The following is a 16,955-nucleotide window of genomic DNA, read 5'->3' on the forward strand; positions in this document are numbered from 1 at the left end:
GCAGGTCGCAGTAGCTTAACAAGAGGGTTTAAATGCCCCGTGGAAGAGCGGTGGAGGTCACAGTAGCTTAACAAGACAGTTTAAATGCCCCTTGGAAGAGAAGTGCAGGTCGCAGTAGCTTAACAAAACGGTTTAAATGCCCCTTGGAAGAGTGGTGGAGGTCGCAGTAGCTTAACAAGACGGTTTAAATGCCCCTTGGAAGAAACGTGCAGGTCGCAGTAGCTTAACAAGACGGTTTAAATGCCCCTTGGAAAAGCGGTGGAGGTCGCAGTAGATTAACAAGATGGATTAAATGCCCCTTGGAAGAGACGTGCAAGTTGCAGTAGCTTAACAAGACGGTTTACATGCCCCTTGGAAGAGTGGTGGAGCTCGCAGTAGCTTAACAAGACGGTTTAAATGCCCCTTGGAAGAGCAGTGGAGGTTGCAGTAGCTTACCAAGACAGTTTAAATGCCCCTTGGAAGAGACGTGCAGGTCGCAGTAGCTTAACAAGACGGTTTAAATGCCCCTTGGAAGAGACGTGCAGGTCGCAGTAGCTTAACAAGACGGTTTAAATGCCCCTTGGAAGAGAAGAGCAAGTCGCAGTAGCTTAAAGAGACGGTTTAAATGAGCCTTGGAAGAGCGGTGGAGGTTGCAGTAACTTAACAAGACAGTTTAGATGCCCCTTGGAAGAGACGTGCAGGTCGCCGTAGCTTAACAAGACGGTTTAAATGCCCCTTGGAAGAGACGTGCAGTTCGCAGTAGCTTAACAAGATGGGTTAAATGCCCCTTGGAAAAGTCGTGGAGTTTACAGTAGCTTAACAAGACGGTTTAAATGCCCCTTGGAAAAGACGTGCAAGTCGCAGTAGCTTAACAAGACGGTTTAAATGCCCCTTGGAAGAGTGGTGGAGCTTGCAGTAGCTTAACAAGACGGTTTAAATGCCCCTTGGAAGAGCAGTGGAGGTCGCAGTAGCTTACCAAGACAGTTTAAATGCCCCTTGGAAGAGACGTGCAGGTCGCAGTAGCTTAAAAAGACGGTTTAAATGCGCCTTGGAAGAGACAGGCAGGTCGCAGTACCTTAACAAGATGGTTTAAATGCCCCATGGAAGACACGAGCAGGTCACAGTAGCTTAACAAGAGGGTTAAAATGCCCATTGGAAGAGACGTGCAGGTCGCAGTAGCTTAAAAAGACGGTTTAAATGCCCCTTGGAAGAGACGTGCAGGTCGCAGAAGCTTAATAAGACGGTTTAAATGCCCCTTGGAAGAGCGGTGGAGGTAGTAGTAGCTTATCAAGACTGATTAAATGCCCCTTGGTAGAGACGTGCAAGTCGCATCAGCTTAACAAGACGGTTTAAATGTCCCTTGGAAGAGACGTGCAAGTCGCAGTAGCTTAACAAGACGGTTTAAATGCCCCTTGGAAAATCGGTGGAGGTCGCAGTAGATTAACAAGATGGATTAAATGCCCCTTGGAAGAGACGTGCAAGTCGCAGTAGCTTAACAACACGGTTTACATGCCCCTTGGAAGAGCGGTGGAGGTCGCAGTAGCTTAACAAGACAGTTTAAATGCCCCTTGGAAGAGATGTGCAGGTCGCAGTAGATTAGCAACACGGTTTACATGCCCCTTGGAAGAGACGAGCAAGTCGCAGTAGCTTAAAAAGACGATTTAAATGAGCCTTGGAAGAGACGTGCAGGTCGCAGTAGCTTAACAAGACGGTTTAAATGCCCCTTGGAAGACACGAGCAGGTCGCAGTAGCTTAACAAGAGGGTTTAAATGCCCCGTGGAAGAGAGGTGGAGGTCGCAGTAGCTTAACAAGACAGTTTAAATGCCCCTTGGAAGAGACGTGCAGATCGCAGTAGCTTAACAAGACGGTTTAAATGCCCCTTGGAAAAGTGGTGGAGGTCGCAGTAGCTTAACAAGACGATTTAAATGCCCCTTGCAAGAGACGTGCAGGTCGCAGTAGCTTAACAAGATGGTTTAAATGACCCTTGGAAGAGCGGTGGAGGTCGCAGTAGCTTAACAAGACAGTTTAAATACCCCTTGGAAGAGACGTGCAGGTCGCAGTAGCTTAATAAGACGGTTTAAATGTCCCTTGGAAGAGATGTGCAGGTCGCAGTAGCTTAACAAGACGGTTTAAATGCTCCTTGGAAGAGACGTGCAGGTCGCAGTAGCTTAACAAGACGGCTTAAATGCCACTTGGAAGAGCGGTGGAGGTCGCAGTAGCTTAAAAAGACAGTTTAAATGCCTCTTGGAAGAGACGTACAGGTCGCAGTAGCTTAATAAGACGGTTTAAATGCCCCTTGGAAGAGACGTGCAGGTCGCAGTAGCTTAACAAGACGGTTTAAATGCCCCTTGGAAGAGACGTGCAGGTCACAGTAGCTTAACAAGACTGTTTAAATCCCCCTTGGAACTTGGAAGAGTTATGCAGTTCACAGTAGCTTAACAAGATGGTTTAAATGCCCCTTGGAATAGGCTTGCAGGTCGCAGTAGCTTAACAAGACTGTTTAAATCCCCCTTGGAAGAGTTATGCAGGTCGCAGTAGCTTAACAGGACGGTTTAAATGCCCCTTGGAAGAGACGAGCAAGTCGCAGTAGCTTAAAAAGACGATTTAAATGAGCCTTGGAGGAGACGTGCAGGTCGCAGTAGCTTAACAAGACGATTTAAATGCCCCTTGGAAGACACGAGCAGGTCGCAGTAGCTTAACAAGAGGGTTTAAATGCCCCGTGGAAGAGAGGTGGAGGTCGCAGTAGCTTAACAAGACAGTTTAAATGCCCCTTGGAAGAGAAGTGCAGGTCGCAGTAGCTTAACAAAACGGTTTAAATGCCCCTTGGAAGAGCGGTGGAGGTCGCAGTAGCTTAACAAGACAGTTTAAATGCCCCTTGGAAGAAACGTGCAGGTCGCAGTAGCTTAGCAAAACGGTTTAAATGCCCCTTGGAAAAGCGGTGGAGGTCGCAGTAGATTAACAAGATGGATTAAATGCCCCTTGGAAGAGACGTGCAAGTTGCAGTAGCTTAACAAGACGGTTTACATGCCCCTTGGAAGAGTGGTGGAGCTCGCAGTAGCTTAACAAGACTGTTTAAATGCTGCTTGGAAGAGCAGTGGAGGTTGCAGTAGCTTACCAAGACAGTTTAAATGCCCCTTGGAAGAGACGTGCAGGTCGCAGTAGCTTAACAAGACGGTTTAAATGCCCCTTGGAAGAGACGTGCAGGTCGCAGTAGCTTAACAAGACGGTTTAAATGCCCCTTGGAAGAGACGAGCAAGTCGCAGTAGCTTAAAAAGACGGTTTAAATGAGCCTTGGAAGAGACGTGCAGGTCGCAGTAGCTTAACAAGACGGTTTAAATGCCCCTTGGAAGACACGAGCAGGTCGCAGAAGCTTAAAAAGAGGGTTTAAATGCCCCTTGGAAGAGCGGTGGAGGTCGCAGTAGCTTAACAAGACATTTTAGATGCCCCTTGGAAGAGACGTGCAGGTCGCCGTAGCTTAACAAGACGGTTTAAATGCCCCTTGGAAGAGACGTGCAGGTCGCAGTAGCTTAACAAGATGGTTTAAATGCCCCTTGGAAAAGTCGTGGAGCTTACAGTAGCTTAACAAGACGGTTTAAATGCCCCTTGGAAAAGACGTGCAAGTCGCAGTAGCTTAACAAGACGGTTTAAATGCCCCTTGGAAGAGTGGTGGAGCTCGCAGTAGCTTAACAAGACGGTTTAAATGCCCCTTGGAAGAGCAGTGGAGGTCGCAGTAGCTTACCAAGACAGTTTAAATGCCCCTTGGAAAAGTGGTGGAGGTCGCAGTAGCTTAACAAGACGGTTTAAATGCCCCTTGGAAGAGACGTGCAAGTCGCAGTAGCTTAACAAGACGGTTTAAATGCCCGTTGGAAGAAACGTGCAGGTCGCAGTAGCTTAACAAGATGGTTTAAATGCCCCTTGGAAGAGACGTGCAGGTCGCAGTAGCTTAAGAAGACGATTTAAATGCCCCTTGGAAGAGACGTGCAGGTCGCAGAAGCTTAAAAAGACGGTTTAAATGCCCCTTGGAAAAGTGGTGGAGGTCGCAGTAGCTTAACAAGACCGTTTAAATACCCCTTGGAAGAGACATGCAGGTCGCAGTAGCTTAATAAGACGGTTTAAATGTCCCTTGGAAGAGATGTGCAGGTCGCAGTAGCTTAACAAGACGGTTTAAATGCGCCTTGGAAGAGACGTGCAGGTCGCAGTAGCTTAACAAGACGGTTTAAATGCCCCTTGGAAGAGTGGTGGAGCTCGCAGTAGCTTAAGAAGACGATTTAAATGCCCCTTGGAAGAGACGTGCAGGTCGCAGAAGCTTAAAAAGACGGTTTAAATGCCCCTTGGAAAAGTGGTGGAGGTCGCAGTAGCATAACAAGACCGTTTAAATACCCCTTGGAAGAGACATGCAGGTCGCAGTAGCTTAATAAGACGGTTTAAATGCCCCTTGGAAGAGACGTGCAGGTCGTAGTAGCTTAACAAGACGGTTTAAATGCCCCTTGGAAGAGACGTGCAGGTCGCAGTAGCTTAACAAGACTGTTTAATTCCCCCTTGGAACTTGGAAGAGTTATGCAGTTCACAGTAGCTTAACAAGATGGTTTAAATGCCCCTTGGAATAGGCTTGCAGGTCGCAGTAGCTTAACAAGACTGTTTAAATCCCCCTTGGAAGAGTTATGCAGGTCGTAGTAGCTTAACAAGATGGTTTAAATGCCCCTTGGAAGAGACGTGCAGGTCGCAGTAGCTTAACAAGACTGTTTAAATCCCCCTTGGAAGAGTTATGCAGGTCGCAGTAGCTTAACAAGACGGTTTTAATGCCCCTTGGAAGAGCAGTGGAGGTCACAGTAGCTTACCAAGACAGTTTAAATGCCCCTTGGAAGAGACGTGCAGGTCGCAGTAGCTTAACAAGACGATTTAAATGTCCCTTGGAAGACACGAGCAGGTCGCAGTAGCTTAACAAGAGGGTTTAAATGCCCCGTGGAAGAGCGGTGGAGGTCGCAGTAGCTTAACAAGACAGTTTAAATGCCCCTTGGAAGAGAAGTGCAGGTCGCAGTAGCTTAACAAGACGGTTTAAATGCCCCTTGGAAGAGCGGTGGAGGTCGCAGTAGCTTAACAAGACAGTTTAAATGCCCCTTGGAAGAAACGTGCAGGTCGCAGTAGCTTAACAAGACGGTTTAAATGCCCCTTGGAAAAGCGGTGGAGGTCGCAGTAGATTAACAAGATGGATTAAATGCCCCTTGGAAGAGACGTGCAAGTTGCAGTAGCTTAACAAGACGGTTTACATGCCCCTTGGAAGAGTGGTGGAGCTCGCAGTAGCTTAACAAGACGGTTTAAATGCCCCTTGGAAGAGCAGTGGAGGTTGCAGTAGCTTACCAAGACAGTTTAAATGCCCCTTGGAAGAGACGTGCAGGTCGCAGTAGCTTAACAAGACGGTTTAAATGCCCCTTGGAAGAGACGTGCAGGTCGCAGTAGCTTAACAAGACGGTTTAAATGCCCCTTGGAAGAGACGAGCAAGTCGCAGTAGCTTAAAAAGACGGTTTAAATGAGCCTTGTAAGAGACGTGCAGGTCGCAATAGCTTAACAAGACGGTTTAAATGCCCCTTGGAAGACACGAGCAGGTCTCAGTAGCTTAACAAGAGGGTTTAAATGCCCCTTGGAAGAGCGGTGGAGGTCGCAGTAGCTTAACAAGACAGTTTAGATGCCCCTTGGAAGAGACGTGCAGGTCGCCGTAGCTTAACAAGACGGTTTAAATGCCCCTTGGAAAAGACGTGCAAGTCGCAGTAGCTTAACAAGACGGTTTAAATGCCCCTTGGAAGAGTGGTGGAGCTCGTAGTAGCTTAACAAGACGGTTTAAATGCCCCTTGGAAGAGCAGTGGAGGTCGCAGTAGCTTACCAAGACAGTTTAAATGCCCCTTGGAAGAGACGTGCAGGTCACAGTAGCTTAAAAAGACGTTTTAAATGCGCCTTGGAAGAGACAGGCAGGTCGCAGTAGCTTAACAAGACGGTTGAAATGCCCCATGGAAGACACGAGCAGGTCACAGTAGCTTAACAAGAGGGTTTAAATGCCCCTTGGAAGAGCGGAGGATGTCGCAGTAGCTTAACAAGACAGTTTAAATGCACCTTGGAAGAGACGTGCAGGTCGCAGTAGCTTAACAAGACGGTTCAAATGCCCATTGGAAGAGACGTGCAGGTCGCAGTAGCTTAAAAAGACAGTTTAAATCCCCCTTGGAAGAGACATGCAGGTCGCAGCAGCTTAAAAAAACTGTTTAAATGCCCCTTGGAAAAGAAGTGCAGGTCGCAGTGGCTTAAGAAGACAGTTTAAATGCCCCTTGGAAGAGTCCTGCAGGTCGCAGTAGCTTCACAAGACGGTTTAAATGCCCCTTGGAAGAAACGTGCAGGTCGCCGTAGCTTAAAAAAACGGTTTAAATGCCCCTTGTAAGAGACGTGCAGGTCGCAGTAGCTCAACACGACGCTTTAAATGCCCCTTGGAAGAGACGTGCAAGTCGCAGTAGCTTAAAAAGACGGTTTAAATGAGCCTTGGAAGAGAGGTGCAGGTCGCAGTAGCTTAACAAGACGATTTAAATGCCCCTTGGAAGAGACGTGCAGGTCGCAGTAGCTTAACAAAACGGTTTAAATACCCCTTCCAAGAGACGTGCAGGTCACAGTAGCTTAACAAAACGGTTTAAATGCCCCTTGGAAGAGACGTGCAGGTCGCAGTAGCTTAACAAGACGGTTTAAATGCCCTTTGGAAGAGCGGTGGAGGTCGTAGTAGCTTATCAAGACTGATTAAATGCCCCTTGGTAGAGACGTGCAGGTCGCATCAGCTTAACAAGACGGTTTAAATGTCCCTTGGAAGAGACGTGCAGGTCGCAGTAGCTTAACAAGACGGTTTAAATGCCCCTTGGAAGAGACGAGCAAGTCTCAGTAGCTTAAAATGACGGTTTAAATGAGCCTTGGAAGAGACGTGCAGGTCCCAGTAGATTAACAAGACGGTTTAAATGCACCTTGGAAGAGACGTGCAGGTCGCAGTAGCTTAACAAGACGGTTTAAATGCCCCTTGGAAGAGACGAGCAAGTCGCAGTAGTTTAAAATGACGGTTTTAATGAGCCTCAGAAGAGACGTGCAGGTCGCAGTAGCTTAACAAGACGGTTTAAATGCCCCTTGGAAGACACGAGCAGGCCGCAGTAGCTTAACAAGACGGTTTAAATGCCCCTTGGAAGAGCGGTGGAGGTCGCAGTAGCTTAACAAGACAGTTTAAATGCCCCTTGGAAGAGACGTGCAGGTCGTAGTAGCTTAACAAGACGGTTTAAATGCCCCTTGGAAAAGACGTGCAAGTCGCAGTAGCTTAAAAAGACGATTTAAATGCGACTTGGAAGAGACGGGCAGGTCGCAGTAGCTTAACAAGACGGTTTAAATGCCCCATGGAAGACACGAGCAGGTCGCAGTAGCTTAACAAGAGGGTTTAAATGCCCCTTGGAAGAGCGGAGGATGTCGCAGTAGCTTAACAAGACAGTTTAAATGCCCCTTGGAAGAGATGTGCAGGTCGCAGTAGCTTAACAAGACGGTTTAAATGCCCCTTGGAAGAGACGTGCAGGTCGCAGTAGCTTAACTAGACGGTTTAAATGCCCCTTGGAAGAGACGTGCAGGTCGCAGTAGCTTAAAAAGACGATTTAAATGAGCCTTGGAAGAGACGTGCAGGTCGCAGTAGCTTAACAAGACGATTTAAATGCCCCTTGGAAGACACGAGCAGGTCGCAGTAGCTTAACAAGAGGGTTTAAATGCCCCGTGGAAGAGCGGTGGAGGTCGCAGTAGCTTAACAAGACAGTTTAAATGCCCCTTGGAAGAGAAGTGCAGGTCGCAGTAGCTTAACAAAACGGTTTAAATGCCCCTTGGAAGAGTGGTGGAGGTCGCAGTAGCTTAACAAGACAGTTTAAATGCCCCTTGGAAGAAACGTGCAGGTCGCAGTAGCTTAACAAGACGGTTTAAATGCCCCTTGGAAAAGCGGTGGAGGTCGCAGTAGATTAACAAGATGGATTAAATGCCCCTTGGAAGAGACGTGCAAGTTGCAGTAGCTTAACAAGATGGTTTACATGCCCCTTGGAAGAGTGGTGGAGCTCGCAGTAGCTTAACAAGACGGTTTAAATGCCCCTTGGAAGAGCAGTGGAGGTTGCAGTAGCTTACCAAGACAGTTTAAATGCCCCTTGGAAGAGACGTGCAGGTCGCAGTAGCTTAACAAGACGGTTTAAATGCCCCTTGGAAGAGACGTGCAGGTCGCAGTAGCTTAACAAGACGGTTTAAATGCCCCTTGGAAGAGAAGAGCAAGTCGCAGTAGCTTAAAGAGACGGTTTAAATGAGCCTTGGAAGAGCGGTGGAGGTCGCAGTAACTTAACAAGACAGTTTAGATGCCCCTTGGAAGAGACGTGCAGGTCGCCGTAGCTTAACAAGACGGTTTAAATGCCCCTTGGAAGAGACGTGCAGTTCGCAGTAGCTTAACAAGATGGGTTAAATGCCCCTTGGAAAAGTCGTGGAGTTTACAGTAGCTTAACAAGACGGTTTAAATGCCCCTTGGAAAAGACGTGCAAGTCGCAGTAGCTTAACAAGACGGTTTAAATGCCCCTTGGAAGAGTGGTGGAGCTCGCAGTAGCTTAACAAGACGGTTTAAATGCCCCTTGGAAGAAACGTGCAAGTCGCAGTAGCTTAACAAGACGGTTTAAATGCCCCTTGGAAAATCGGTGGAGGTCGCAGTAGATTAACAAGATGGATTAAATGCCCCTTGGAAGAGACGTGCAAGTCGCAGTAGCTTAACAAGACGGGTTAAATGCCCCTTGGAAAATCGGTGGAGGTCGCAGTAGATTAACAAGATGGATTAAATGCCCCTTGGAAGAGACGTGCAAGTCGCAGTAGCTTAACAACACGGTTTACATGCCCCTTGGAAGAGCGGTGGAGGTCGCAGTAGCTTAACAAGACAGTTTAAATGCCCCTTGGAAGAGATGTGCAGGTCGCAGTAGATTAGCAACACGGTTTACATGCCCCTTGGAAGAGCGGTGGAGGTCGCATTAGCTTAACAAGATGGTTTAAATGCCCCTTGGAAGAGCGGTGGAGGTCGCAGTAGCTTAAAAAGACGGTTTAAATGCTCCTTGGAAGAGACGTGCAGGTCGCAGAAGCTTAAAAAGATGGTTTAAATGCCCCTTGGAAGAGTGGTGGAGGTCGCAGTAGCTTAACAAGACAGTTTAATTGCCCCTTGGAAGAGACATGCAGGTCGCAGCAGCATAACAAGACGGTTTAAATGCCCCTTGGAAGAGACGTGCAGGTCGCAGTAGCTTAACAAGACGGTTTAAATGCCCCTTTGAAAAGTGGTGGAGGTTACAGTAGCTTAACAAGATGGTTAAATGCCCCTTGAAAGAGACGTGCAGGTCGCAGTAGCTTAAGAAGACGATTTAAATGCCCCTTGGAAGAGACGTGCAGGTCGCAGTAGCTTAACAAGATGGTTTAAATGCCCCTTGGAAAAGTGGTGGAGGTCGCAGTAGCTTAGCAAGACGGTTTAAATGCCCCTTGGAAGAGACGTGCAAGTCACAGTAGCTTAACAAGATGGTTTAAATGCCCGTTGGAAGAAACGTGCAGGTCGCAGTAGCTTAAGATGTCGATTTAAATGCCCCTTGGAAGAGACGTGCAGGTCGCAGTAGCTTAACAAGACGGTTTAAATGCCCCTTGGAAAAGTGGTGGAGGTCGCAGTAGCTTAACAAGACGATTTAAATGCCCTTGGAAGAGACGTGCAGGTCGCAGTAGCTTAACAAGACGTTTTAAATGCCACTTGGAAGAGCGGTGGAGGTCGCAGTAGCTTAACAAGACAGTTTAAATACCCCTTGGAAGAGACGTGCAGGTCGCAGTAGCTTAATAAGACGGTTTAAATGTCCCTTGGAAGAGATGTGCAGGTCGCAGTAGCTTAACAAGACGGTTTAAATGCGCCTTGGAAAAGACGTGCAGGTCGCAGTAGCTTAACAAGACGGTTTAAATGCCACTTGGAAGAGCGGTGGAGGTCGCAGTAGCTTAACAAGACAGTTTAAATGCCTCTTGGAAGAGACGTGCAGGTCGCAGTAGCTTAATAAGATGGTTTAAATGCCCCTTGGAAGAGAGGTGGAGGTCGCAGTAGCTTAACAAGACGGTTTAAATGCCACTTGGAAGAGCGGTGGAGGTCGCAGTAGCTTAACAAGACAGTTTAAATGCCTCTTGGAAGAGACGTGCACGTCGCAGTAGCTTAACAAGACGGTTTAAATGCCCCTTGGAAGAGACGTGCAGGTCGCAGTAGCTTAACAAGACTGTTTAAATCCCCCTTGGAACTTGGAAGAGTTATGCAGTTCACAGTAGCTTAACAAGATGGTTTAAATGCCCCTTGGAATAGGCTTGCAGGTCGCAGTAGCTTAACAAGACTGTCTAAATCCCCCTTGGAAGAGTTATGCAGGTCGCAGTAGCTTAACAAGATGGTTTAAATGCCCCTTGGAAGAGACGTGCAGGTCGCAGTAGCTTAACAAGACTGTTTAAATCCCCCTTGGAAGAGTTATGCAGGTCGCAGTAGCTTAACAAGACGGTTTAAATGCCCCTTGGAAGAGCAGTGGAGGTCACAGTAGCTTACCAAGACAGTTTAAATGCCCCTTGGAAGAGACGTGCAGGTCGCAGTAGCTTAACAAGATGGTTTAAATGCCCCTTGGAAGAGACGTGCAGGTCGCAGTAGCTTAACAAGACGGCTTAAATGCCCCTTGGAAGAGACGAGCAAGTCGCAGTAGCTTAAAAAGACGATTTAAATGAGCCTTGGAAGAGACGTGCAGGTCGCAGTAGCTTAACAAGACGATTTAAATGCCCCTTGGAAGACACGAGCAGGTCGCAGTAGCTTAACAAGAGGGTTTAAATGCCCCGTGGAAGAGCGGTGGAGGTCGCAGTAGCTTAACAAGACAGTTTAAATGCCCCTTGGAAGAGAAGTGCAGGTCGCAGTAGCTTAACAAAACGGTTTAAATGCCCCTTGGAAGAGTGCTGGAGGTCGCAGTAGCTTAACAAGACAGTTTAAATGCCCCTTGGAAGAAACGTGCAGGTCGCAGTAGCTTAACAAGACGGTTTAAATGCCCCTTGGAAAAGCGGTGGAGGTCGCAGTATATTAACAAGATGGATTAAATGCCCCTTGGAAGAGACGTGCAAGTTGCAGTAGCTTAACAAGACGGTTTACATGCCCCTTGGAAGAGTGGTGGAGCTCGCAGTAGCTTAACAAGACGGTTTAAATGCCCCTTGGAAGAGCAGTGGAGGTTGCAGTAGCTTACCAAGACAGTTTAAATGCCCCTTGGAAGAGACGTGCAGGTCGCAGTAGCTTAACAAGACGGTTTAAATGCCCCTTGGAAGAGACGTGCAGGTCGCAGTAGCTTAACAAGACGGTTTAAATGCCCCTTGGAAGAGAAGAGCAAGTCGCAGTAGCTTAAAGAGACGGTTTAAATGAGCCTTGGAAGAGCGGTGGAGGTCGCAGTAACTTAACAAGACAGTTTAGATGCCCCTTGGAAGAGACGTGCAGGTCGCCGTAGCTTAACAAGACGGTTTAAATGCCCCTTGGAAAATCGGTGGAGGTCGCAGTAGATTAACAAGATGGATTAAATGCCCCTTGGAAGAGACGTGCAAGTCGCAGTAGCTTAACAACACGGTTTACATGCCCCTTGGAAGAGCGGTGGAGGTCGCAGTAGCTTAACAAGACAGTTTAAATGCCCCTTGGAAGAGATGTGCAGGTCGCAGTAGATTAGCAACACGGTTTACATGCCCCTTGGAAGAGACGAGCAAGTCGCAGTAGCTTAAAAAGACGATTTAAATGAGCCTTAGAAGAGACGTGCAGGTCGCAGTAGCTTAACAAGACGATTTAAATGCCCCTTGGAAGACACGAGCAGGTCGCAGTAGCTTAACAAGAGGGTTTAAATGCCCCGTGGAAGAGAGGTGGAGGTCGCAGTAGCTTAACAAGACAGTTTAAATGCCCCTTGGAAGAGATGTGCAGGTCGCAGTAGCTTAACAAGACGGTTTAAATGCCCCTTGGAAAAGTGGTGGAGGTCGCAGTAGCTTAACAAGACGATTTAAATGCCCCTTGGAAGAGACGTGCAGGTCGCAGTAGCTTAACAAGATGGTTTAAATGACCCTTGGAAGAGCGGTGGAGGTCGCAGTAGCTTAACAAGACAGTTTAAATACCCCTTGGAAGAGACGTGCAGGTCGCAGTAGCTTAATAAGACGGTTTAAATGTCCCTTGGAAGAGATGTGCAGGTCGCAGTAGCTTAACAAGACGGTTTAAATGCTCCTTGGAAGAGACGTGCAGGTCGCAGTAGCTTAACAAGACGGCTTAAATGCCACTTGGAAGAGCGGTGGAGGTCGCAGTAGCTTAAAAAGACAGTTTAAATGCCTCTTGGAAGAGACGTGCAGGTCGCAGTAGCTTAATAAGACGGTTTAAATGCCCCTTGGAAGAGACGTGCAGGTCGCAGTAGCTTAACAAGACGGTTTAAATGCCCCTTGGAAGAGACGTGCAGGTCACAGTAGCTTAACAAGACTGTTTAAATCCCCCTTGGAACTTGGAAGAGTTATGCAGTTCACAGTAGCTTAACAAGATGGTTTAAATGCCCCTTGGAATAGGCTTGCAGGTCGCAGTAGCTTAACAAGACTGTTTAAATCCCCCTTGGAAGAGTTATGCAGGTCGCAGTAGCTTAACAGGACGGTTTAAATGCCCCTTGGAAGAGACGAGCAAGTCGCAGTAGCTTAAAAAGACGATTTAAATGAGCCTTGGAAGAGACGTGCAGGTCGCAGTAGCTTAACAAGACGATTTAAATGCCCCTTGGAAGACACGAGCAGGTCGCAGTAGCTTAACAAGAGGGTTTAAATGCCCCGTGGAAGAGAGGTGGAGGTCGCAGTAGCTTAACAAGACAGTTTAAATGCCCCTTGGAAGAGAAGTGCAGGTCGCAGTAGCTTAACAAAACGGTTTAAATGCCCCTTGGAAGAGCGGTGGAGGTCGCAGTAGCTTAACAAGACTGTTTAAATGCCCCTTGGAAGAAACGTGCAGGTCGCAGTAGCTTAGCAAAACGGTTTAAATGCCCCTTGGAAAAGCGGTGGAGGTCGCAGTAGATTAACAAGATGGATTAAATGCCCCTTGGAAGAGACGTGCAAATTGCAGTAGCTTAACAAGACGGTTTACATGCCCCTTGGAAGAGTGGTGGAGCTCGCAGTAGCTTAACAAGACTGTTTAAATGCTGCTTGGAAGAGCAGTGGAGGTTGCAGTAGCTTACCAAGACAGTTTAAATGCCCCTTGGAAGAGACGTGCAGGTCGCAGTAGCTTAACAAGACGGTTTAAATGCCCCTTGGAAGAGACGTGCAGGTCGCAGTAGCTTAACAAGACGGTTTAAATGCCCCTTGGAAGAGACGAGCAAGTCGCAGTAGCTTAAAAAGACGGTTTAAATGAGCCTTGGAAGAGACGTGCAGGTCGCAGTAGCTTAACAAGACGGTTTAAATGCCCCTTGGAAGACACGAGCAGGTCGCAGTAGCTTAAAAAGAGGGTTTAAATGCCCCTTGGAAGAGCGGTGGAGGTCGCAGTAGCTTAACAAGACATTTTAGATGCCCCTTGGAAGAGACGTGCAGGTCGCCGTAGCTTAACAAGACGGTTTAAATGCCCCTTGGAAGAGACGTGCAGGTCGCAGTAGCTTAACAAGATGGTTTAAATGCCCCTTGGAAAAGTCGTGGAGCTTACAGTAGCTTAACAAGACGGTTTAAATGCCCCTTGGAAAAGACGTGCAAGTCGCAGTAGCTTAACAAGACGGTTTAAATGCCCCTTGGAAGAGTGGTGGAGCTCGCAGTAGCTTAACAAGACGGTTTAAATGCCCCTTGGAAGAGCAGTGGAGGTCGCAGTAGCTTACCAAGACAGTTTAAATGCCCCTTGGAAAAGTGGTGGAGGTCGCAGTAGCTTAACAAGACGGTTTAAATGCCCCTTGGAAGAGACGTGCAAGTCGCAGTAGCTTAACAAGACGGTTTAAATGCCTGTTGGAAGAAACGTGCAGGTCGCAGTAGCTTAACAAGATGGTTTAAATGCCCCTTGGAAGAGACGTGCAGGTCGCAGTAGCTTAAGAAGACGATTTAAATGCCCCTTGGAAGAGACGTGCAGGTCGCAGAAGCTTAAAAATACGGTTTAAATGCCCCTTGGAAAAGTGGTGGAGGTCGCAGTAGATTAACAAGACCGTTTAAATACCCCTTGGAAGAGACATGCAGGTCGCAGTAGCTTAATAAGACGGTTTAAATGTCCCTTGGAAGAGATGTGCAGGTCGCAGTAGCTTAACAAGACGGTTTAAATGCGCCTTGGAAGAGACGTGCAGGTCGCAGTAGCTTAACAAGACGGTTTAAATGTCACTTGGAAGAGCGGTGGAGGTCGCAGTAGCTTAACAAGACAGTTTAAATGCATCTTGGAAGAGACGTGCAGGTCGCAGTAGCTTAATAAGACGGTTTAAATGCCCCTTGGAAGAGACGTGCAGGTCGTAGTAGCTTAACAAGACGGTTTAAATGCCCCTTGGAAGAGACGTGCAGGTCGCAGTAGCTTAACAAGACTGTTTAATTCCCCCTTGGAACTTGGAAGAGTTATGCAGTTCACAGTAGCTTAACAAGATGGTTTAAATGCCCCTTGGAATAGGCTTGCAGGTCGCAGTAGCTTAACAAGAGGGTTTAAATGCCCCGTGGAAGAGCGGTGGAGGTCGCAGTAGCTTAACAAGACAGTTTAAATGCCCCTTGGAAGAGAAGTGCAGGTCGCAGTAGCTTAACAAAACGGTTTAAATGCCCCTTGGAAGAGTGGTGGAGGTCGCAGTAGCTTAACAAGACAGTTTAAATGCCCCTTGGAAGAAACGTGCAGGTCGCAGTAGCTTAACAAGACGGTTTAAATGCCCCTTGGAAAAGCGGTGGAGGTCGCAGTAGATTAACAAGATGGATTAAATGCCCCTTGGAAGAGACGTGCAAGTTGCAGTAGCTTAACAAGATGGTTTACATGCCCCTTGGAAGAGTGGTGGAGCTCGCAGTAGCTTAACAAGACGGTTTAAATGCCCCTTGGAAGAGCAGTGGAGGTTGCAGTAGCTTACCAAGACAGTTTAAATGCCCCTTGGAAGAGACGTGCAGGTCGCAGTAGCTTAACAAGACGGTTTAAATGCCCCTTGGAAGAGACGTGCAGGTCGCAGTAGCTTAACAAGACGGTTTAAATGCCCCTTGGAAGAGAAGAGCAAGTCGCAGTAGCTTAAAGAGACGGTTTAAATGAGCCTTGGAAGAGCGGTGGAGGTCGCAGTAACTTAACAAGACAGTTTAGATGCCCCTTGGAAGAGACGTGCAGGTCGCCGTAGCTTAACAAGACGGTTTAAATGCCCCTTGGAAGAGACGTGCAGTTCGCAGTAGCTTAACAAGATGGGTTAAATGCCCCTTGGAAAAGTCGTGGAGTTTACAGTAGCTTAACAAGACGGTTTAAATGCCCCTTGGAAAAGACGTGCAAGTCGCAGTAGCTTAACAAGACGGTTTAAATGCCCCTTGGAAGAGTGGTGGAGCTCGCAGTAGCTTAACAAGACGGTTTAAATGCCCCTTGGAAGAAACGTGCAAGTCGCAGTAGCTTAACAAGACGGTTTAAATGCCCCTTGGAAAATCGGTGGAGGTCGCAGTAGATTAACAAGATGGATTAAATGCCCCTTGGAAGAGACGTGCAAGTCGCAGTAGCTTAACAAGACGGGTTAAATGCCCCTTGGAAAATCGGTGGAGGTCGCAGTAGATTAACAAGATGGATTAAATGCCCCTTGGAAGAGACGTGCAAGTCGCAGTAGCTTAACAACACGGTTTACATGCCCCTTGGAAGAGCGGTGGAGGTCGCAGTAGCTTAACAAGACAGTTTAAATGCCCCTTGGAAGAGATGTGCAGGTCGCAGTAGATTAGCAACACGGTTTACATGCCCCTTGGAAGAGCGGTGGAGGTCGCATTAGCTTAACAAGATGGTTTAAATGCCCCTTGGAAGAGCGGTGGAGGTCGCAGTAGCTTAAAAAGACGGTTTAAATGCTCCTTGGAAGAGACGTGCAGGTCGCAGAAGCTTAAAAAGATGGTTTAAATGCCCCTTGGAAGAGTGGTGGAGGTCGCAGTAGCTTAACAAGACAGTTTAATTGCCCCTTGGAAGAGACATGCAGGTCGCAGCAGCATAACAAGACGGTTTAAATGCCCCTTGGAAGAGACGTGCAGGTCGCAGTAGCTTAACAAGACGGTTTAAATGCCCCTTTGAAAAGTGGTGGAGGTTACAGTAGCTTAACAAGATGGTTAAATGCCCCTTGAAAGAGACGTGCAGGTCGCAGTAGCTTAAGAAGACGATTTAAATGCCCCTTGGAAGAGACGTGCAGGTCGCAGTAGCTTAACAAGATGGTTTAAATGCCCCTTGGAAAAGTGGTGGAGGTCGCAGTAGCTTAGCAAGACGGTTTAAATGCCCCTTGGAAGAGACGTGCAAGTCACAGTAGCTTAACAAGATGGTTTAAATGCCCGTTGGAAGAAACGTGCAGGTCGCAGTAGCTTAAGATGTCGATTTAAATGCCCCTTGGAAGAGACGTGCAGGTCGCAGTAGCTTAACAAGACGGTTTAAATGCCCCTTGGAAAAGTGGTGGAGGTCGCAGTAGCTTAACAAGACGATTTAAATGCCCCTTGGAAGAGACGTGCAGGTCGCAGTAGCTTAACAAGACGTTTTAAATGCCACTTGGAAGAGCGGTGGAGGTCGCAGTAGCTTAACAAGACGATTTAAATGCCCCTTGGAAGAGACGTGCAGGTCGCAGTAGCTTAACAAGACGTTTTAAATGCCACTTGGAAGAGCGGTGGAGGTCGCAGTAGCTTAACAAGACAGTTTAAATACCCCTTGGAAGAGACGTGCAGGTCGCAGTAGCTTAATAAGACGGTTTAAATGTCCCTTGGAAGAGATGTGCAGGTCGCAGTAGCTTAACAAG

The sequence above is a fragment of the Phyllobates terribilis genome, unplaced genomic scaffold, assembly GCF_046119375.1.
Source record: "Phyllobates terribilis strain yellow unplaced genomic scaffold, ASM4611937v1 Scaffold_5__5_contigs__length_657084704, whole genome shotgun sequence".
Lineage (NCBI taxonomy): Eukaryota > Metazoa > Chordata > Amphibia > Anura > Dendrobatidae > Phyllobates > Phyllobates terribilis.